Raw genomic sequence first — 8,149 nt, forward strand, 5'->3', positions numbered from 1 at the left:
GGGAGCAGTGGAAGAGCATCTCAGGATTTTGAGGTGCCATGATGGAATGCCTGGAAGAAAAGGCAGACTCTCTTTCGAAGGCTTTCAGTGAAGACCTCTTTCTGTGTGGGGCCCATGGTATACCTTCCCTCTCTTGTGGTCCTTGGTCATAGAGAAATGGGCTTTCCCAGCAGGTTGAGCTTCTTAGAGACTTTGCTGTGTAAGGAAAGACAACTTGGGGAGGTTTGAGAGGGGCTGCTTCATGGCAGGGGCCTGCTTTTATGCACAAAGCATGGTCCCCTTAGAGCAGCTTCGCTGATGCCCCAGAGTTCCCAAAAGTGTGACTAGGCCTGAGCTGCAAGAGTTCACACACCTGAGTGGCAAGTAGCATCTTGGTGGAGGAGCACCAAACTGAGGTCCAGAGCACATGTCCTCATTGATTAAGAACTGACTACAGAGCTAGACAAACTTATTGTCAAGAAGTCTGAGGGGGATACAGTTACAGTAAAGAGCAGCAAAATACTTACTGAAGATTTTGAAAGGGAGCTTTGGGGTGCGTGGATGGCTCAGTTGGTTAAATGTCTGCCAGAGATCAAACCCTGTGGTGGGGGGTGGGGAGTCCCTGCTAAGTGAGGAGTCTGCTTCTCCCTCTCCCTTTCCCTCTGCCACTCTCCCTGTCTGTGCTCACTTTCTCTCTCTGTCAAATAAATTTTATAAATCTTTTAAAACATAAAAATACAAGAAAGATTTGAAACTTAAATTCACTAGTTGTAACATGTAATAGGAACCCTGTAAACAGTAATGATCACTGCTGAGAACAAAATTGATTTTTTAAAGATTTTATTTATTTGGCAGAGAGAGATCCCAAGTAGGCAGAAAGGCAAGCAGAGAGAGAGGAGGAAGCAGGCTCCCCACTGAGCAGTGAGCCCAATGCAGGACTCGATCCCAGGACCCTGAGATCATGACCTGAGCTGAAGGCAGTGGCTTAACTCACTGAGCCACCCAGGTGCCCCACAAAATTGATTTTCCAAAGGAATATCCCAGAACACTGAGGAAAATTTCAAAGAGATGGAAATGAGAAACGAATAAGTAAGATCTGAGGTCAGGTCCAAATCTACCTTGCAAGTACCCTGAGGACAAAAGGAGAAAATAACAGAAGTTATAACTGAACTAATGCAGCATTTACTTGAGCTGAAAAACAGTCATGCCTTCAGTTCATAAAGCCTTCAAGTCCCAGGGAGAATTAGCTGAACAGACTCAAACCAAAACAGCCGTAAACCTATTTGACTTTCAGGGACTAAGAAAAAAATTGTCAGAGTTCCAAACAGAAACCACCAGTTCCTTCTCGAAAATGAGACAGAGTATCATTGAATATTGACTTTAAGCTCTATTCCTCAGAGCTGAAAGAACTCTCTTTCTTAGAACTCTTGCTTCCTATCACATATGTAAGCAGATGTCAGATTGATTAACCTTGTAAATTGGTTTAAGTTCTAACTCTACAAACAAAATGATAAAGAATTTGGAGACAATCTAGGGGCATGTAAAAATTTGGGAAGTGGTAGACTACCTTAGGTAGAGATAAGACCCACAGGCCATAGAAGAAATGACATGCCACTTTATTTTAAAAATTTGAAAAAGATTTGTATATCAAAAAAGAGTAAAGCTGCATGTGGGCAACAGGCTGTGAAAAGCATCTGTAACATCAGCTGTTCAAGGAGTTCATGTCTCTGACGTGACTACAAATTTAGAAGAAGACAAACAGTCCGATTGAAAAACAGACAAAATGAGAGGAAGGAGAAGTTCATGGAAAAGGAAACAGAAATGACCCTGGATTTCATAGTGAGCCAGGGAACACCATTAGTTCTGGACCATGTTGAGACACCTTTATTCACTCACCCTGTAGACAAAAACTAAAAATCATCAGGTAGACAAAAATTTGCATGAAATCATATATAAGAAACTCAGCCCCACTCTTTGATAAATTTTACAGTCTATTTTGTGTGATTGTTAAGTCAATTCAAAACAATCTGTTTAGAGACTCTGACTGTTCCCTACTTGGTTACAAATTTTCAGGGAACCATCACTGTATTTATTGAGAATAATTTCCTCATTCTTGAAAAATACATTTGAGTGATGAAAAATAGCAAGTATAACGGAATAGCCACAAATTCAAGGTTCTAGTTTTCCCCCCGCCCTTAGTGGGAAAGGAAACTTTTCACACATGTGAGTCATCTACTTTTATTATCTGGATTTCTTAGTTTCCGTAAAGTCTGACCTCCTGAATCAGTTTGGATGGTTGTCTCATCCTAACTCAAACTGTCTTAAACATTAAAAAAAAAAAAAAAACCTTCAATCTCATGAAGAAGCAGCTCATGGCAGTGCTTGCGGAGAATGTGTTTTATTCACACTGTCTCCATGATTTTCTCCATTTTTCCCTACTGTGCCATTTCCCTCTGGCCAGTTTGTCTTCCACCCCCTGCTGACTGTGTGATGGCTGCCCGCAGTGGGGGCACTGCTTTTCTTGTTCACATTCAGAGACAACCCAGATATTTCTGTAAAGCCCTTCCCATTTGTGTGTGTGGGACCACCTAGGTTACTGTCTCTCATAGAACAGTAACAAGGCACTGACTGTCGTGCAGCTGGCTGTGTGAATGGCCCAGCAGGAACATGACTGGCTTCCATGACAGACCCCTTCCCTGCAGTGTGGATGGGGCCAGCTTCCTGTGAGTCACCTGGGCTGCAGTGGAGGAGGCACACAGTGCACTGGGGTTCAGGGAGGGGGAGGGAAGAAGGATGCTGGCAGTCAACTCTCCAGATCCAGTACTACCACACCCTGAAGATAGTCCTACCTAGAAATGGTCCCTGCCATTGTACAGACTCAATATGTCTCAGTGAGTTCTTCTAGTAGTTTTTAGTGCCACTGTAGCAAATGACAAATTCTCAGTGGCTTGAAACAACACAAATTGATTATCTTGCAGTTCTGGAGGTCAGAAGTTCAAAAATCAGTCTCAGTGTGGTAAAATCGGGGTGTTAGCAGCCTGTGTTCCTTCTGGAGGCTCTAGAGGAGAATCCACTTTCTTGCCTTGTCCTGCTTCTAAAGCTGCCTGCATTCCCTGACTTGTGGCCCTTCATTGCACCACCTTTTATCCCTCTGTTTCCAACTTCACATTGCCTTCTGATTCTGATCCTCCTGTCTTCTTATGGATCCTCATGATTACACTGGGACCACCGAGGTAATCCAGGATAATCTCTCCCCCCTCACACCTTAATTTAATCATGCTTGCTAAATCCCATTTGCCAGGTAAGGTAAAGTACTCAGAGCTTCTTGGGCTCAGGATATGGTCATCTTTGGGGCAGTCGCTATTCAGCTGGTCAGTTGCCTCCTGTGCTCCCTTTTATGCCTCACACCTCATCTCACATGTATCTGCTGTGTTCCTCTCTTCATCTGCATTGCAAATGAGAAATGCAGCAATTTAAACCATTGAATATTAGATTTTGGAGATAGTTGCAGGAATAAAAGCACATATAATTTTATTTGTGTCCTAAAAGTTTTTGTTTGGAATTTTAAATTTTATCTAATTGTCCGTAGGTAAATTAAATATGATTCAATCAGTTGATCTGAAAAATCTTTTCAAAGAGTATACCGCTGTTGTAAAGGCCCTTCAAAACAGTATTTTGAGTGCTGTTTCCAAATGAAGTTTACACTTTCACCCTTATCACTGTATTAAAGGTCATGTTGGAGGGTTTTGTGTGTGTCTGCTTTTTTCCAAAGTGAACTTGCTTCTCTATCTAAAACTAATACCTCTAACAGTATTTTTCACCAGGAAGGAGATGAATTAGTGTATCTTCTAGACTAAGTTTTCTTTCCACGTGAAGAATCTGTTAGGACTAATATTCATGGGAGAAGGAAAAGACAGTAGCTCTTACACCCCATATACTATGTTGACAACAACAGTATAAGCCTGACCAAAGCTGTACATCTTGGTGCATCATTTCAGCTGAAACGTGTTCAGTGAAGTATGATTTATTCCTTAGTAATTCATTTTTGTGTGAGATAAAAGTACATCAACAGAAATTAGGGAAAGCAGAGTGGTAATTTTAAAATTTCATCATTGACTGTTTTTTTTTTTTTACCAGTTCTATAAGCACATTAATTGATATTAAAACCCATAAAAGCTCATTTGGGAATGAAAAAGAAAGTTTGAGGTGGTATTGATTTTTTAATGATATTTGTATTTATTTGTATGATTACGCTTAGTTACACTTTGGTTGAGTCCGAATGTGCCCTTCAACAATAATCCATGGGCTCTGGGTTTCCTGAAGTTGTATGTCATGGGGTGAACAGTTAGAAAAAGTGAATCCCACCAATTGACAACCCTATGGGGGTTTATATATTACACAAACACATTTGTTTGTTGACTGCCACTCCAGTACTTTCTGTGTCCTCGAGCTCCACCCATGTGGTGCAGGCTGCCCCCATCTGTGCTGGAGAATCATGACGGGGCATTCAGTGGCCTTAGGCATCCCCAGAGAGCTGCAGTTGCATCCTCTCATTTCCCACCTAGTTTGTGGGCATCCCCCTTTAGCTTGACCCTGACAGTGGACAGGTCTCAGTATGAGCTGTCTGTGGGAAGAAACAAGATGTTGGGGGGGCAGCGGTAATTGTTGATGGGAAGTTTTAAGTGTCAGGTTGTATCTTGCAATTTTCTGAACCCTGGCAGTGCAGGCCTGGGCCAACCTGGTATGTCTGTTTCACCAACCAAATCTTCCTCATGTGCCCAAGAAGTGAAACCATATTTGCATTTGCCACCAGAATCAACTAATACTAAATAATAGTTGAGAATTCCAGCTTGATTATAGTGAGTGGAAAATGGACCTCTCTCTGGTTAATTCTTACATATGATTTTACTGTTCATCTTCATAAAAGGGATAAGAAATGAGGAAACGTGGATTATCAGTTTGTTTTCACTCTCATCACTCACTGCAGTTATAATTTTCAAAATACCAAGATGTTTTTCAAAAGTAGTTGTTTATTTGTTTTTTGTTTTTTTGTTTTGTTTTGTTTTGTTTTTGTGGAGGGAGTAGGGACTAAGACTAAGGAAAGCATTGTTCTATCAAGAGAAGTCATTTTCAATTTATGGTATGATGGGAAATCCATCTCGTATGTCCTATTTGGATAACAGAGCTCACTTTTAATTTTTTTAAACTTCCTTTGATTTTTTAATTGAATTATAGCTGACCCACAATGTTGCATTCGTTTCAGATATAAAACAACAAGATTTGACAAGTCTGTATGTTATGCTGTGCTCACTGTACTGTACCACCAACCATATTCCCTATGCTGTGCCTTTCGTCCTGCAACTTATTAATTTTGTAACTGGAAGCCTGTTATCTCCCACTGTATTTCACGCATTTTGCCTGTCCACCCGCTGCCTCCTCTTTGGAAACGATCAATTTGTTCTCTGTAGTTATGGGTCTCTTTCTGTTTTTCTGTGTGTTCAGAGAACTTTTTAAGATAACTTGGTGCCTTTAAACATATTCCTTGATTTCCATTAGTTTGGATACGTATTTGCCATGTTACCCAATTAGTTATGTAATGACTTCAAAATTTGGGGGCTTAAAACAACCCTTTTGTCATATTACATATGTTTTGGGGGTCAGAAATTAGGGCAGGATCTCATGGGGCAATTTTTATGCTTAATACGGCATTAACTGAGGTCAGTGGGTGGTGGCCTTCAGCAGGCGGCTGCTTGGTCTAGAGGATTCAGGATGACTTTATGTACATGCCTGTCACTTTGATGGGTACAGTTGGGAGACGAGGCTCAGATGGCCCTCCACTTCCGTGCAGTCTTTGTAACAAGGTTGTTGGACTTATTTCCTGTCCACTCAGAGCTCCAATAGCAAATGTTCCAAGAGAGGGGTTCCTTTTGGACTTGGGCCTGAAACTGACACGTTTATTTCACTGTTTAACACAGTCACATAGCCCATGTGAATCAAAGGGAATGGGGAGTCATAGGATTTGTGATCATTTTTTAACGTGCTACATATGTTCATATGTGCATTTGTTCCCATTTCTCTGACCTGTGGGAAAATGGAAGTTATTGATCAAAGAGTCACAGGTTATCAAGCTGTATGAGAGACTTCAGACTTAATCCAACCTCCGTACTTTATAGATTAAAGAATATATATGTAGGTGCACATGTACATCTCCATATCAGTTATTATATATACACTTGTATATCACTAAAAATGGTATCTGTGGATTAGCCAATTCTTCTATCTTCATAGGAATGAAAAGGACTCGTCATTCCCCGGCAAATCTGAAGAAAGAAGCCAGAGCAAGAGTAAGGGAGAAAGAGAGTGAGAGGAGCATCTGATGGGATAGGATTTCTTACAAAAGGACTCCTGAAGTGACCAGAGAAAACAGACCAACAGAAAAGGGCAGACTTTGACCAAGCGGTGCTCAACGACGTGAATATCCACATGGAACAGAAGAGGTTTTAACGCTATTCCCTACTGATGTAGCCTACATACTAAAGAGGACATCAGAAGTTTTCTGGAAGATACCATAGAAAACCATTTTGAGGACCTGGGGGCGGTGGCAGAGATGAGTGGAACAGAACACCAAAAACAGGAAGCCCAAGAAAGCTTGGGTGCCGCTTCCAGATGGCGACGAGAGAAGAATTAGGCACGAACCAGTCAGCTGGAAAAGACTGGGAGCAGGGGACAACAGTCGAAAAGGACGTCTGCCAAGAGCAACTCGACAGTCTCACTTTTATTGGATAGAAAACAATAGCCAAAGAAGGATTGAGGAAGGTCAAATGTTAATCCCATCTTGCTGACAAGCAAGAAGGAGGATAAAGTTTATAGTTAAACAAGCACATTGAAAGAACTCTTCTAACTAGCAACAGGCACTTCTGGGAAGAGAAAGGCTCTATGGCGGATAAGGGAGGCAGGCGATTTTCATTCCACCCTGAGCTAACCTGTCGTTCCCGGGTGCTCCGCTTTCCTGAAGCAGGCGGCATTCCGCCCTGGGCCGGCCGGGCTTCCAGCCAGCGCAGCTTCTGTGAGGGGGCTGCATTCCGCCATGAGCAAGCGAGGTATCCCCCGCTGCCCAGCTTCTGTGAAGAGGCGGTGTTCCGCCCTGAGCAAGCTGGGCATCCCCAACTATAAGTGCTACCATTTTACTTAAAACTGTGAAATTGGGTCAGATTTAAATTTCAATTTATGTTAAAACATTCTGTAAACTGTGTTAAACTTTGACATTTGTTCCCTCTGTTCAGTGAATAACACTATATCATATTCTGAAAAATACGCTAATTTTGATTTTGAAAAATATCCCTTTTTCCTCTTATGGTAATTATTAATATGAATTAATAGTAGAATTTGATATGGTTCCATATGCCCATAAATACTTTATTGTATATTATCAAATTTAATAATGAATATAATGTACTTCTTTGGACAATTTTTTTTTTTTTTTTAAATTTTTATTTTTTATAAACATATATTTTTATCCCCAGGGGTACAGGTCTGTGAATCACCAGGTTTACACACTTCACAGCACTCACCAAAGCACATACCCTCCCCAATGTCCATAATCCCACCCTCTTCTCCCAAACCCCCTCCCCCCATCAACCCTCAGTTTGTTTTGTGAGATTAAGAGTCACTTATGGTTTGTCTCCCTCCCAATCCCATCTTGTTTCATTTATTCTTCTCCTACCCACTTAAGCCTCCATGTTGCATCACCACTTCCTCATATTAGGGAGATCATATGATAGTTGTCTTTCTCTGCTTGACTTATTTCGCTAAGCATGATTCGCTCTAGTTCCATCCATGTTGTCGCAAATGGCAAGATTTCATTTCTTTTGATGGCTGCATAGTATTCCATTGTGTATATATACCACATCTTCTTGATCCATTCATCTGTGGATGGACATCTAGGTTCTTTCCATAGTTTGGCTATTGTGGACATTGCTGCTATAAACATTCGGGTGCATGTGCCCCTTTGGATCACTACATTTGTATCTTTAGGGTAAATACCCAATAGTGCAATTGCTGGGTCATAGGGCAGTTCTATTTTCAACATTCTGAGGAACCTCCATGCTGTTTTCCAGAGTGGCTGCACCAGCTTGCATTCCCACCAACAATGTAGGAGGGTTCCCCTTTC

This window comes from Mustela nivalis (assembly GCF_964662115.1).
Source record: "Mustela nivalis genome assembly, contig: HAP1_SCAFFOLD_791, whole genome shotgun sequence".
NCBI classification, from domain to species: domain Eukaryota; kingdom Metazoa; phylum Chordata; class Mammalia; order Carnivora; family Mustelidae; genus Mustela; species Mustela nivalis.